Source organism: Tenrec ecaudatus, chromosome X (genome assembly GCF_050624435.1).
Source record: "Tenrec ecaudatus isolate mTenEca1 chromosome X, mTenEca1.hap1, whole genome shotgun sequence".
Lineage (NCBI taxonomy): Eukaryota > Metazoa > Chordata > Mammalia > Afrosoricida > Tenrecidae > Tenrec > Tenrec ecaudatus.
This window is the reverse complement of record NC_134548.1, coordinates 123843820-123859540: the sequence shown is the minus strand read 5'-3', so window position 1 is coordinate 123859540 and position 15721 is coordinate 123843820. Positions and strand designations below refer to the sequence as shown.

At 39.7% G+C, this 15721-nt stretch overlaps 1 protein-coding gene across 2 annotated transcripts in view; it reads left to right on the top strand.

Annotated features, from left to right (window-relative positions):
- The first annotated feature begins 7249 nt into the window (after positions 1-7249).
- Positions 7250-15721, top strand: part of PWWP3B (PWWP domain containing 3B) — a 50671-nt gene continuing 42199 nt past the window's right edge. For both annotated transcript variants that reach the window (XM_075539082.1, XM_075539083.1), the window contains exons 1-2: positions 7250-7387; positions 11125-11307. The gene's annotated coding sequence lies outside the window, so the exon portion shown is untranslated. The remainder of the gene's footprint in view (positions 7388-11124; positions 11308-15721) is intronic.

Here is a 15721-nt window from a genome sequence, read left to right as displayed (position 1 = left end):
TGAAGATTGCTCACATTTCATAGATGAAGAAACTGGGGTACACATGGGTAGAAGAACTTAAAGTCATGCAGCTCATATGTGTGCAGAGTTGAGAGATAAATTTGCTTCTGTCAGACTGCCTGTCACATTGAAAATATAAAACATGCCACCGTCCTGCTATTTATTACCCCTGACCATTTATATGAACTAAGCAGTGGATCTGGTGTACAGTTTCCACTACTTGGTATATCTAATGTCATCATCTTTAATTGGCTTTAGTCCCTTCAAAATCATATTTACAGTCTCTTTTGAAGTGAAAATATATTAATGTAAGCGCATGGAAAATTTCAAGTGTTCGTGATTCTGCTGGCTGTGCACATTACTAAAATATTCTGAGAAATGTAATGGTTGCATCCCAAATTGTATAATATGAGCTCCATCATATTACACTTTCCATGAGTTTGATTGGATGACTTGGCATTCAAACCTCTTTAAAGAGTGAATATTCCCTGCTACCCTGAGATTTTGAGACTTGGAGTTAAAAAGGAGAAGGAGGAAGAAGACGAGGGAAAAAAATCTTCATGGTATAATACCACTATCAGAATAATGATATCAACGGCAAGTAATCACAATTAGATTTTTCTCATTAGTCTCATTCAGTCTGATTCACTTAGTTTCATGTAATTAATTGTTATTCCATTTGTCTTGGGTTAGCAGTCTCTCTCTTGAACTGAACTGCAATAGGCCTGGAAATTATGACTCTCCGGTCCTTTGTATAATCCATTGACTTGTGGCTCTAAGGCTACCTTTTGGTGAATTTTTTTTATAAAATCCTCAACTATTGACCAAATCCAATCCACTGCCCTCTAGCTGATTGTGATTCAAGGGTACCCTGTGGACAAGGGAGAACTATGTCTTAGGGTTTCCAAGACTGTACATCTTTCCTGGATCAGACCTGTCTCATCTCTCCTATGGAGCAGCAGGTGGGTTCAACCTGCAACCTTTGGGTCAACAGCCTAACACTTTACCCTTTGTATCATTGAGTCTCCTGAAGTTTGTGATAATCCAAAATCAAACCCACTGTCAGTGAGTAGATCCAGATTCATAGGACACAGTCCAACTGCCTCTTTCGCTTTCCAAGGATGTAAATGTTTACAAGAGCAGGAAGCCTCTTTTTCCAGAAGAGCACCCAATAGACTCTAACTGCTGAGTTTGACTACTAACTGCACACAGTTAGTGGTTCAAATTCATCAACTGTTCAATCATAGAAAGATGAGGCTATCTGCTCCTGTGTAGATTTGCTGCTTCAGAGATGCTATATAAGGGCTCTATCAGTTGCAATCAATTCAATGACAGTGTGAAGCTGTGACTAGATTCCTTAAATTTACATAGGGACAGGATGCAAGGCTAACAGCCTTGGATTAATGGACAGTAGCAGAATGGAGAAACCTGGACTTCCCTATGGAGTCTAATATATAAATTCATGAACTGAAACATTAGTTTTATAACCATGTTGAACCACTTATAAAATATGGAGCACACCAAATATGTTGTTGTTGTTGTTAGGTGCCATCGAGTCACTTCTGATTGATAGCGACCTGATACCCAACAGAAGGACACATGGCCCATTCCTATTTCATCCTCACAATTGTTCCTATGCTTGAACCCATTGATGTAGCCAGGGTATGGATCCATCCATTGCCTTGAGTGCCTGTGTGATAGTCACTTAATCTGGTGTCAATTTGAGGATTAAGATTGTAGGGGTGGAATCTAGCCTGTTAATCTGGAGATACCCAATGAGGTCTCTGTGTGGGCATGGCTTTCTCCTAGGAATTCTGGGAAATCCAATATTCCTTCTTGGAGGCGGGAGACATTATTTCTCTCTCAGTTCACTCCTTTGAGACTCTCTACTAACAAGGCTGACTTTCCTGGGAGATATTGCAGCTGACAAGACACATCGAACTATACTAGTGCCCTGAGCCAGACAAGCCTTATGGATGCAACCAGACCTCTGCAGCTGGAGAAGCCACAGAGAGACCCTGTTAGTGTTGAGATGCTAACAACGCCACTGGATCCAAAGACTTTTTACCCACTGGCTTGTGATCATCCTGCATTTGGCTCCATTGCATGTGTTTCTTGAGTCTGAAGAGGTCTTTATAGATTGGTGTCAAACATATGTGCTAATAGCAGACTTATGACCTTGGACTACACTGGGTTGGGATGTTTCTTCAATGTTCAATTGCTCTTGTTTATAAATCTCTTTCTTATATACATGTGTGTTCATGGGTTTGTTTCTCTAGTCTCCCCAGACAAACACAGCCTGGATCCTCTACTTGATCACACATGATGCTCTTCTGCAGGGCCTGATCTCTCCTGACAAGCCCAACATATGTAAGGCAAAGTTTCACCCTCCGTGCCTCTAAGGAGCACCAGCTGTAGTTCTTCCAAGACAGCTGTTTGTCCTTACAGCACTCCACGGTACTTTCAGTAATCTTCTGCAGCACCATGATTCAAATGCATCGATTCTCTGAAGTCTTCCTTATTCAATCAAAGTCCTACATTTACAAGCATAGAAGGTGATTGGAAAACACCATGGTTTGGGTCAGGCACCCCTTAGTACTCAACGTAACCTCTTTGCTTTTCAATACTTTAAAAAGGTCTTGGGCACAGATATACTTAATGTATGCACCTTTTGATCTCTTGATTGCTACTGCCATGAGCATTGACTGTGGATCCAAGCAAGATAAAATCTTTGACAACAACATTTTCTCCATTTATCATGATGGCCCAGTTGTGAGGATTTTGGTCTTCTTCACATTGAATCATAATCCATACTGAAGGCCGCAATCCTGAATCTTCATCAACAAGTGCTTTTAGTAAGAAGGTTGTGTTACCTGCATATTGTAGGTTGTTAAGCCTTCATCCAATTCTAATGCCATATTCTTCTTCATATAATCCAGCTTCTTCAATTATTTTTTCAACAGTTTTATTGGCATATAATTCACATAGCACACAGTTCAATAGAGATAAAAGTTAACTATGGATAATTTGCATCCAGTTGAGGCATACAAAAGTGCTTGATATCTGGATAGAATATATAAGATATAAATAGTAAAGTCATTTAATCGCCTTGTGAAGGAAATTGTATATTCTAAGATCATTTAAATTTTTAGGTTTTTAAAATTTTTATTTTAAAATTTATTGGGAGTTAATACATATATCATATCATACCATAGTTCAATTATTTCAAGCAGAATTGTACAATTGTTACCATAATCATTTTCTAAACATTCTATTTTTCCTGGACTTCTTGATATTGTCTCCCTAAATTTTCAGTTTTTTAATCTTCTATTTTCTGTTATCTCTCTGTCGCTCTTATTTATTTAAATCAATAGCCACCAGATTTACATTTTGAACTTACACAGCCAGATAAACATACATAAATACATGTTATAAAAAGGTTTAACTTGAGCTTTAAAAATCTAATTAACTTTCTCAAAGTCCCAAAGATGATTAATCTGCCATATTCATTTTACCATTTTAACTAGAACTTTATCAAAAGCAAGAATCTAAATAAAATGATTACATTAAAACATAGTGTGCTTGATGCTCTATGTTTATAAGTTCTGATTTGCTTAAACATTTCTGGATCTCCAAAAAAAAACACATTGACTTATTGTTTTAGAGGACTCAAAATCAACTAAAGAACTTAAAAATTAAATTGAGCTGGCATTAATGAACAGCACAATCAGTGTTTGCTTTGAAATTTTGCTAGCCTCATGCATCCCAAACCCTCATAGTCCAAATGGAATTGCTGCAAGTCTGAAGATTTTGTAGCAGCATGTGAAGTTACCAAGAACCAATCAGTTGGGGGAAAATATGACTTGTCCTAATTCAATTTCGCATTATTTTTTAAAACATTTTATCAGGGGCTCATACAACTCTTATCACAATCCATACATATACATACATCAATTGTGTAAAGCACATCTGTACAATCTTTGCCCTAATCATTTTCTTTTCTTTTACATTTTATTAGGGGCTCATACAACTCTTATCACAATACATACATACACATACATCAATTGTATAAAGCACATCCACACATTCCCTGCCCCAATCATTCTCAAAGCATTTGCTCTCCACTTAAGCCCTTTGCATCAGGTCCTCTTTTTCTTCCCCTCCTCCCAATTTCTCATTATTTTAAGTGTTTAGTGGGAGTAATGTTAGCTTCTGTGAGCAGCAGAATCAGTACATAGGAAATCTAAGAAGTTTAGATTAAGTAATCTTTTATGAGACTATAATCTCAAATCATAGACACCAGGGAGAAAGAAGTCTATTGGGAAGGCTCTGTGACTGTGAGTCTTACATAGCAGAGATCTCCACATAGTCATATTTACTATTATCACCACTGTATAAAATGGTTGAACATACACCCACTAAGAGTCACCTATTTTTATAATGTGTATAATATACTAGAGTACTAGTAATTTCTTATGTGAATTTTAAAACAAATTCAATAATAGGAGCTCATAAGGGAAATCAAAATGAAAAACAGTTCATTTTGAATATTTACATCTCCTGACCCAGTGGATAGGATGAAACACACTGTCTGTGGAGACCATTGCACTAGCGCCACTCGACTGCTTCAAGCCTTGAATGGTTCTGTGCGATTAACCCCTTTATGTTTCACCATGAGGGAACAATGCCAAACTGTTTTCCAAAATATGTAATGCAACTGATGCTCCTGTCAACAATGTACTCATTGAGTCTCCAGGAGCCCCTCATGCTCACCAATTTCCAGCATTTCCAATAGTTTATGTTTATACCTTATTTTCCACTTTTAAAGAATTTAACAATTTTTTTCTTATGGAGGGTATAAGGAGCTCTAGTGGTGCAGTAACTAAGCGCTTGGCTCTTAACAGAAAGGCTGGTGATGCAAACCCACCAGTGGTTTCCTAAGGATTTTTGAGCCTCAGCAACCCTCCGGGCAGTTCCAGTTGAGCCTTTTAGTATTTATAAGTCACCATTAGCCCAGAAGCAACGGATCTGGACTTTTGGTTTGTTGAGAATATATGGTATCTGTATGTACAATTCAGGAGCCCTGGTGGTGTATTGGTTGGCTGCCATCCGCATGGTCAGCAGTTTGCAGCCAGAAGCAGCTCTGTGGGAGAAAGACTGGGCTTTCTACTCCCTTAAACAGTTATACTCTTGGAAACTTGCAGGTGGTCACTATTGGTCAGCCTGGACTCCGCGGCAGTGAGTTTGGTTTCGGTTTATATGTACAGCTCAGTGATGTCAATTGCATTCTTTGAGCTGTACCACCATTCTCCATGTCCTGCTCTGAGCTGTCCATCTCCCCCTGACATAAACTCACTGCCCTCTAAGCTTCCTGTCTGATCTTCCTTTCAAGTTGCTCTACTCCATTGGATCCCACAAAGATGGTTCTTAAAAGAGCATAAAAATCAAGGCCGTCATGTTTCACTAGTTCAACTAAATTAGTTTTTGATTTTAAAGAAGACTCCAAGGGATATTTTTGGTTTCAGGTTTCAAGATTATCTCAGGGCAATGGTTTCAGGGTTTATCCAGCCTCCATGGCTTTCTTTTTTCTTTTTAAATACCAAATAAAATACAAATAATATCAGGAACAATAAAATGCAGCCTCTTGAAACAGAATCTTTTTGTTCGGAACAGCAAGGTTTCTCATGGTCCTACGCTTTTACGGGACAAAGTATCTCAGTTCTTGGTGTTGATAATAAGGCTTCAGTGAGCAATGGCTCTTAGTATTCTGTCCTTGACACACATTAGCTCCACAACTTTAGAGATTTTCATAAACAGGAACTGTCTTTATAAAGAAGCCTAGGCCTGACATGATATAAGAGCCGACTTAAAGTCATATCATCAAAGCCAAAACTGATTAAAGCAATTTGCGAAGAAAACCTCAAAAAGAGCTTATTAGAGTCTCCCCCCAACCCCCACTTCAGTCAGAGTTTCTATTTTTACTTACCTACTAATGTATTAGGAACCCCAGTGGTGCAAATGGTTAAGTCCTGGGCTGCTAACTTCAAGATTAAAGATTGATGGTTCGAACCCATCCTCTGGTTCTGCAGAAGAAAGACCTGTTGATTCCCTGAAAACATTACAACTTGGAAAGCCCTGTTCACCTCTGTTACAAAAGCAGGGACTGTCTATTTATTAATCCTAATTAACTTGGCAGCACACCGCAATGACAATGATGCATTCCCCCCCCCTTTTTTTCCTTTGTACATACTGTCGATTTACATGGTACACAAACATTCACCTTCTAAGTGAGCATACCTTGAAAGTACTGAACAAATTGCTATAGAATCTAGTGAGTAGTCAAAGAGGAAAAGCAGAATGTTGGTTTTATTACTAGGAAAAGATAAATTGCAGGATACTGCTTATTGTAAGAGAGAGATCAGACCAACAGAGCCCCAAGCTGAAACAAAACCACCCATCAGCTCAGAGAACTGTCTCTTTCTTCTGGAAGTAAGCAGTAAGTACAGAATACTGCCCTAATTGAAATGCCTTTCCAAGAAAATAAAGATCAGAATCATGAAAAAAACATTGTGAATTGTCTGCTGTGTCCTTTTCCATAGTATTATTGACATATAATGGCAAGTTTCGGTAGACTTTAGTTTATTCACTCATATGCATGGGAAAGCACTTCCAAATTTGTGGCTGATGTTTAACAGTTTGGGTTGATGGTGATTTTACAGGTGATCTCTTTTTCAATTTCAGTGTAATCAGATTTTGTTTGAGGATTTAAAGGAAGTCCCATGAAGAGCTAAATAAAAGGAGAGGGCTATAATGCCCTCAATTAGAATCAAAATGGTAAAGAACAAATTCTCCCAGAAATCCAGTGTTACCTCCCTGCCTGCTTTTCAACTGCAGCTTACCCGCAGGGTTTTCATTCACCAGAGATAAGGTGCCAGAGAAGGAAGGAGGTGGGGGGAGAGTGGGGAAAGAAGGAATATGTCTACTTGAATTTTTATTGCATGGTTAAGGGATTTGGGGCCTCTTTTTCTGTTGTTTGTTTTCCAGAAAATCACCCACCCTAGGGGTTGAATGGAGATTGAAGGGGCATACGTTGCCATTACCCTTTAAAGTTCTGGAAAAGGAACATTTCCTCCCTGTAACTGTCTTTCGGCTGGAATTGGCGTCTCTCCTGCCTGGAAACAAGGAAAAGGCCCTCCTGCTTTCCCCATCACAGGGCGGGGGCGGAGCATCCTCTGGAAGCTTGGAAGGGAGCGGAGCCTGGCCAGTCTGGGGGGAGGAGCAGCATTTCAGGCGTCCGAGGCTTCCGCTGAGGAGAGACAGCTTGGAGGTTAATGGCTGTCATAAAAGGCAGTTATTTTCGGAGATTTCTTGAGGCTTGAGGGTAAAGGTAAAGACGGGATGACTTTTTGGGAATGGGGGGGGAAGCGGTGTCGGTCTGTGGGAGATGTTGTCACGATGCGGAGATTACCTGGATTATGTATTTCTGCAGAGATGCTAAAAAAAAGTCCACAGTAAGGAAAGTGGTAATTAGATTACACCTGCGGAAAATGCTTCCGTGGCTTGCACACGCTGAGTTTTGATTAGGGCATTTAATGTCTCATCCCAAAAGCAATGGTGGCTGAGAGTGATGGAAAACCAAAACGTGGGAAATGTGATGTGCTCATTTGGGGAGGGGGGTGGGTGTTTTTAATCCTTTTAAACAGAAATTGAAGTTGTTCATTGCGGGGGGGCGTATTGGGTTTTTATATCACTTTAAAGGCTCTGATTGTATTTCTAACAAATCTTACAGTCTTGATGGAGTTTGTGTAGCAATAACCTGAAGTAATAGGTAACTGAAAATTCCAGCACCTATGAGAATTAGGAGTTTGGCTGTTTGTCAGGGGATAGACAGTGTCTCTCCCAGCATTTCCTTTTCCCCCTGATGTACAAGAGAAGAGTTGTGCTTACATATATGTAATATGAGAAATAATTAAAAGATTAGAAACTAAAGAATAAGAAATAATTTCAAATAAAAAAACAGAGAGCAATATGTCTAGTAATAAAAGGTGCCTGGTCATGGGGGAAAAAAAAGGAACCTTCCGCCGATTTCTCCCAGATACCACTTAGCATGTAGTACCTATGTGAGCATAACAGGTAATCATTTAAAACCAGATGGAAAAAGCTTCTATCCCCAAAATGGTGTAATCATGTGTGAGCATGAAAAGAAATGGTAATGTGTTGGTGAGTACATGTAACATCAAATTGTAATTTTGAATAGGGGGAAAGAGACTCAAATGCAAGCAATGAAGGCCTCAGCTTGGCTTGGTGATTAATATGCATTTGGGGCTTTAGATTTTGTGTCGATTTCACCTTTTTAAAGAAAACCTATTGAAGCTGGAAAGAGCAATCGATTTTGCTACAGACATTTAAACAGATGTACACACATACAGCCTGTTGTCTTCAGGCAAAGGTGGATATTTCTGTCCATTAGAGAAAGCTGGTTGGTTGTGCTTTCTTTGCAATCCAAAGTCCAAATTCAGGCTTTAAGGAGAAGATCGTTATTTGCATGCGTATGTACATTTGAAAAGCAACGTTTACGGTGCGTAATGGAGACCATGCATGAAAGGAGGTCCACACTGAGCTCACCATAAACGTAGCAAGGAAAGGTTTTCAGTGTAAACTTTTAAAATAGAAAAGCTGCAGAATGGCCTGTATCATAACATCCTGTGTTTTAGGAGAAAAGGATGTGCGTGCATTAGTTTGATGTATGCAAGAAAAATCTGGAAATACACATGCTAATTAGTAACTGGAAATGTAAGGGGAGATGTAGAGAAAGGACATTTAAGTTTGTATACCATATTGTTTCCATTTTCGAAGGTTTTTTGCTTTAAAGAATAAGCTTAAATGATGGTCATTATGAGAACATGGGATATTAAATGTTAGAAACATGGAAAAATCTTGTGGACTAATTCATAAAAAGTAATGTGGGAAAATATTTGTTATTATGGAAAAGCATTCAGACATACTCATACTATTGGGAGGGATAAAATGGCTGGTTTTGTAAGTCATGCGTGTCTATAAATATGTATAGAAAAATCTAAAAAAAATCATGCAAATGAATGATCTTTTTGACCAGGATGTACTTTTTTCTATAACCTATAGTAATAGAAAAGATGAAGGATGATACATCATATTCGTTAGAGGGTGAACTGGGTGCAGTCTGTGCTGGGTGATGCTGTGATAGAAAGAATGCCAAAATGGCTATAAAAATGAGCACTGCTTCAGCAGACCTTTATGATTTTGCATACAAAGACACCTGTAGCTCATTATCACAATAAAAACATTTCATAAGCCCAGCTTCCACGAATCAATATACCTGCAAAGCTAAAAACTCTATGTCCATTTACTTTTTAAACCTCATTAAGTGTTGGGCCACTAACCATGAAGTCAGCAGTTTGAAACCACCAGCCACTCCATGGAAAAAAAGATAAGGCGTCCTGCTCCCCTAGAGAACTCCAGGCTCTGAAACCCACAGGGGAAGTTCTACCCTGCCCTGTAGGCCCTATTAGGGTCACCCATGAGTCAGAACGGACCTGGTGGCAGTGAGTTTCATCCATACCCCACCTTTGGAATGTGTTATGGTCAGAGCTAGCTTTTACCCAATTACAATGATGCTCAGAATCACGTGGTTTCACCTGCATGGAGCTGCAGTTGGGTTGTTGCCAGTGTTTTCATAGGTGCTGACTACACCCCTCCCCCCCCAATGTTCTGGTGGTTTAGTCACCATATTGTGCTTACTGGTATTTTTGCACCTATATCAATAACCTTTCTCAGAATGAAGTAGTAATGAAAGACAAAGGGGGAAAAATTAAAGGCTTCTACTCAGCTACTGTTAATTTATAACTAATACTGTTGTAATTCCACGTAGCAAGATTTTATTAGACAGTCTTGTTGGCAGTTGTCAAATAATCTAAGAAATATGCATTTAAGCAATTTACAACTCAGCCATACAGAATCTGTGTCAATTTTAATATGTGCTATGGCTAAAATTGATTTTTAAAATTCTGTATAGTTTGGTATGGGAAGAGGCCCATGGGGTGGGGGATGATCCCATGAGTTACCCTGGGTGACACCAGTAGTAGTGACGATGCTGATCTGAGGATCGGAAGTTATCGAAACCTGAATAGAAGAGTCTAGGCGTCTTAAGTTCCCACCATCCCCTAAAAAGGACCTGAGTGTCTGCGGTTCTGGTTCTTCTCGCAAGAGGGCGCTTGTCAAGTGTCTTAAATTTTCTCCAGGAAACCTTTTTTTTTTTTTTTTGGAAGTGGGCAAACAAAGCAATGACACGTACTAGCAGACGGGACAGCTTGTAGAGGAGGAGACAGCACGTACTGTGAGATTACAGTTCTGCTGAGAAATTCCACATGTGTAGCAGTAAATAGGCCACGTGAAAACTGAAGAGAGCATTTCAACAGAAAACGTACAAACCCTGGTCCATCATATAGATGGTGACTGTTAGTTCCTTTCTCTGTGATCCATCCATAGAGTTTCCCTATGAGATCATTTCAACCTAAACGAAACAGCATGCCCATGTCACAGAGCACATTTCAGATTGTAATATCAAGAAGGAAAATAATCATGGCATCTACATGAAATATGAGATTTCATCTGACTCATTTTCCCACATGGTATGCCTGCCAGAGTTTTTAAGGAGCCTTGTTGTATAGTTTGAAACTACCAGCCGTGGGAGACAGACACGGCTTTCTATTCTCCTAAAAAGTTACAGTCTCGGAATCTCACAGGGGCAGTTTTGTCCTGTGCATTGGGGTCTCCATGAGTCGGCATCGACTCGCTGGCAGTGCGTTTGTTTTTAGCCTTGGTTGGCGTGGGGCATATGCTAACTGCATGGGCTACAATTGGAAACCACCAGTTGCTCCAGGGGAGAAAGATGAGGCCCTTCTACTCCTGGCAAGATTTACTGCCTGGGACACCCCCGGGGGCCCTTCCACCCTGCCCTATTGGATGGTCATGAGTCGGAACCAGCTTGATGGCGGGGAAGTGAGGCTAGAGTTTTGATAGGGAGATTTCATTATGCCCTTTTCAGTTAAGGCAACTGAGTTCATTTCCTGTATTCTCTTTGGACAGCTTCAATTAATATCAAAGGTTCCTGTAACCAGATCATCTGCATGTGCATTGTCACCTGAGTGCTGGAAAGGTAGTGTCACTTCAGGCACACACAGGCGGGAGGTGGTTCTGCTGGACAACTGGAGTGAGAATCCGGGTAACTGGCTCACAGGGCCAGGCCCACCACCGTACCTGTGACACCAGGTAAGACTGCCCATTTGATGAAATATTTCATATTTAGAAACATGGAAAACTGAAAGAAGGCCTTATTTTGATTTTTGCTGTTCAGCTGTAGCACTTTTAAATTAAAAGCCACATTTCCTATAAAAATCACAGAAGGTTGAGAATTTGGGGTACAATCATTTTGCTCCCTGTTCTGCACACGTAACATTATGTAATTAAACTCATAGCTGCTGCTTGTGGGGAAACTATTTTGGACCAAAACATGATATAGAGTTACTTCAAGAGGCATTCATTTAGATGTGTAACTGAGGTTCCAACAACAGTCTGCCTGCAAACCTGCAAGATCATCCCAGGTTATCATGACATACTCGATACACAATGTTGTTGTTGTTGTTGTGTGCCTTTGAGTCCATTCAAACTCTGTCGTATAGACTGTAATCTTTACAGGAGCACATCGCTAGGTCTTGTTTTTTTTTCCTGCAGGGCATGCTGGTGGGTCTAAACCACTGAGGTTTTGTTTAGCAGTCAAACTCTTAACCGTTGGGCCATCAGATAGCATGATTAAGCAAATCCGCTTAAGACCAGCTCAAGGTCTTAAACCTCCCTTAGATAGACATCTGTGTACCCTGCTTAGGTAATAGTTTGTCTTGGTTGAACACATTTAATTATTGACCCCAAACCATCACAAATCTCTGACTCCTCACATCATGCTCTTAAGTTGTGTCCTTGAGACTTTGGGAAGATAGGGAAACATGTGTAGCTCGTTCTTAGGTGTCCTTGAGTGAGTTCCAACACAGAGGGACCTTGTGCACAGTGGGGTGACACACTACCCTTCCGTCAGCTTAGAAAGCATAAAAGTGCCATCCCCTATGATAGTCTACAGGGTTATAAAGGGCCCAAATTTTCCAGGACCATAAATAATATCTCTGAAACCTTCAGCCCCCCTTTGTATTATTTAGCAATCATATTAGAGATAGGATGCTGTGTAAGTTATCAGAGTATTTCTCTGACTTTATTTCCTTATGTTCCATGTCCCTGAACTCCTCTGATACTTATTCTACATTTTTTTTCACTTCCTTTTTTCTTCCTCTAGCTCCATTCTCTCCATTCCTATTGTCCACCTTCTTTCCACTTCGGCAAAGTAAATTTCTCTGATCCCTTTTCTCTTCCACCCCCTAACCTTTTTTATTTTTTCTAACCTTGTGGAGTTTTAGGTAGAGAAGGCAGACTACCACTTATAAAGCAATAGAGAGAAGCATCTTTAAAAAATACTGCTTTTCTAGAAAACCTGGCAGCTAAAACCAGACCAATGACCTAAGAACTTTGTCAGCATATTCTGTCTGTATTCTTATGAAGGGAGCACATGTGAATTCAGTTTGCCTGTGCAACTGACTGGTTCTTTCCCTCTCCGCAGTCTTCCTCTTCTACCTGCTCACTTGCCACACACTTAGACTGGTATAAACCATTTTATTATTATTTACCATTTGTACAGTTTCATATTTAAGAATGTTAGCAATTTAGTGACTATGGAGCCACTAGGAATCAAAAAGGAGCCCTGTTGGCATAGTGGGTATGCACTGGGCTGCTAGCCACAAGATCAGCACTAGTCAGGATCAGCAAGGTGAAACCACCAGTCACTGCACAGGAGAAAGACGAGGTTTTCTCTTTCCACAATGAGTTACAGTCTCAAGAACCCAGCGGGCCACTTCTACTCTGTCCTTTAGGGGCACTGTGAGTTAGAATTGACTTGATGGCAGCGAGTTTGGAAGTTGGCGGAATCAAAACTGGTTTGATGGCAACGGACTACTGTCCCAGATGCCTGTGCCCTATCATAGTTATCAAGTAACTGACAGTTTTTCCTCCACTCAGCAAGTAAAGGCCTGAAACCCACGTCTGCCTGTCTGATTGGCTCCCTGTGTAATAAAAATGTGTTTGTTTGTTTGTTTGTTTGTTTGTTTGTTTCAAACAATGCAACTTTGTTGTAATGTCTCTGTGACAAACTCTCACAAGTTAGGCATTGGGTTCTAACAATAGAAATCCATATTGCCTCATCGAAGAACCTTTGCTGTTTTTTATTCCAATTGGTTAATAGAATAATTCTGACCCTTATTGGTTAATGGAATAAATCTTCCTGCTACACTTTCATTGAATAATGGCTTCATTTCCCTAATACAGGCCATTTTGTTTCTTGCTGTTAATCCCAGCAACCACTGTGTCAGAGTGTGGCTTGGTTTCTCTAAATAGTAAAGGCAGAGAGTTTACCTGTGCATGTGATTATGGGGCTGTGGGGTCCTCATCATAGTTACAGAACATTTTATGTTTTTTTAATGTTTAAACTTGTTGGGTTTGGTTAAATTAGTTCCAGCTCCAAGCAATCTGTGTACAACAAGAAGAAATACTGCCCAACCCTGGGTATCCTCACAATTGTTATGTTTAGGCCGATTGCTGGCAGTTACTTTGTCAGTCTATCTCACTGAGGGTATAATATGTATACATTAAAAGGCAAACAAAATGCAAATTTGAATCTCAATTTCTTGCTTATTTTTGAAGAAAATCTCAATCAATACGTATGGAAATATAATTTTCCCATCTTGACTTGTTAATGGCTAACAAAGTATAAGAGAGAGTCAATTGTTATAAACCAAACTAAAAAAATCACAGTGCCAATGAGTTGATTCTGACTCATAGCGACCTTCTAGGACACCATAGAACTGCCCCTGTCGGTCGCCAAGACTGTAACTCTTTATGGGAGTAGAAAGCTTCATCTTTCTCCTGAGGAGTGGCTGGTAGCATTGCAGTTAGCAGGCCAGCGCATAACCACTGTGCCACCAGGGCTTGTAGTGAAAATGATCCTTCTCGACGTAACAAATTGTGTTCGTTCCTGTTCAGGGCCAGAGTTCTGCAGCACAAAGAGACTTCTCTCTAGCCAAGTGAATGTTACTGTAAAGGCAGACACATAGTGCACAAAACATTTTTAAATCTGCGACAAAGATGGAGAGAGTGAATGGTTAAGTATGGTAGTTACTGAAGATCACCAATCTGGGTTTATGTTTACCAATTTCCTCACAACATGAAGGTAAATGCTACCATCTTTGGTTCTATTTTGTAGTCTAGAAGGCAGTAAGTACTGATGGGCAGAGGTTGTGATGGGCTTAGTGCTTTGCCCTCATCCCAACTTTGAGACCCTGGGCATGAGAGAGAGTTCATGTTTCCTCAATCCATTGCCAATTGTTCACTATACCAATCTCGACTTCTTTATCAATAAAATTAGATAGGAAAGTAAGATCGTATTACTGTATATATTTGCCTCTCTTTGATTATTTGAGGAGGTTAAGATTTTTTATGGGTTAGTTAGTTTTAATTTTGAATGTATGAGTTTTGAGGAACCTCAATAAATAACACTTCTTTTTTTCCCATGGAACAAATGGATGTGTTTTGAATTGGAATTAAAATGGAGCCAGATTGTTACCTTTATTGAAGGGAAAGTAAATTGCAGGATGTTGATTGCTATTGCAAGGCAAATAGATCCTAGATTTAAGCAGAATTGCCCAATCACCTTAGAAGCTTGCAGCTCTGTAAAAAAAGAGAGAGATCAGTGTGTTTTCAGTGAATGAACTTGCTTCAAAGGAGAGAAAATATAAAGTTTAAGGGTGATAAATCCCTTAGAACACTGTGAATTGCTTGTTTGTGTTCCCCTCCGCCTTATCTCTTTGTTGTTTATTACTGAACTCTTACAGCTAATTCAGGTTAGAGATGTTCTACTCTCCATGCCAGTTTTGTCAGCTCTTCTTTGTAACTTTAGCTTCTTGTGCTTTTACAATAGAGTGGTTTGTAGAATTTTTTCCCCTGTTTAGATAGCTTTAGATACATACCTGTTTTCTTAAGGATTGCAGTTGATGTTTTATGTTTACAAAAGACTTTAGTTAAAAACCCTTTGAAATTTTCTACTAGATGAATGAAATTAACTTGCTAAAAGAGAGATTTAGCATGTCCCAGGGCCTGAAAAACAAAACTTATAATTCTCTCCAAAATAATATCTAGTTCACCGTGACCACAAAATAGGTCCCCGTTGGTCTTTTTAAGTGGAATTTGCTCAACTAGGTTTTAGAATCATTTCTTGAAAACCTTATTATATGATACAGGGATTTTCTACCTCTTGTTTTGAGGAATTAACTCAATCCTTAGTGGCATAGTAGTTATCCGTTGGGCTGCTAAGTACACATGTAGGTCAGCCATTTGAAACCACCAGCTGAGACATGGAAGAAAGACAGGGCTCTCTACTTCCCTAAAGAGTTTGCAAGCTCTGAAACACACAGAGGCAATTCCACCCTGTCCTACAGGCTCTCTTTGAGTCAGAATTGACTCCTGGCAGTGAGTTTGGGTGGTTTTTTTTGGGCTTGCAGTTTGTATTGGTATTGGTGTAATGGTGCTGACC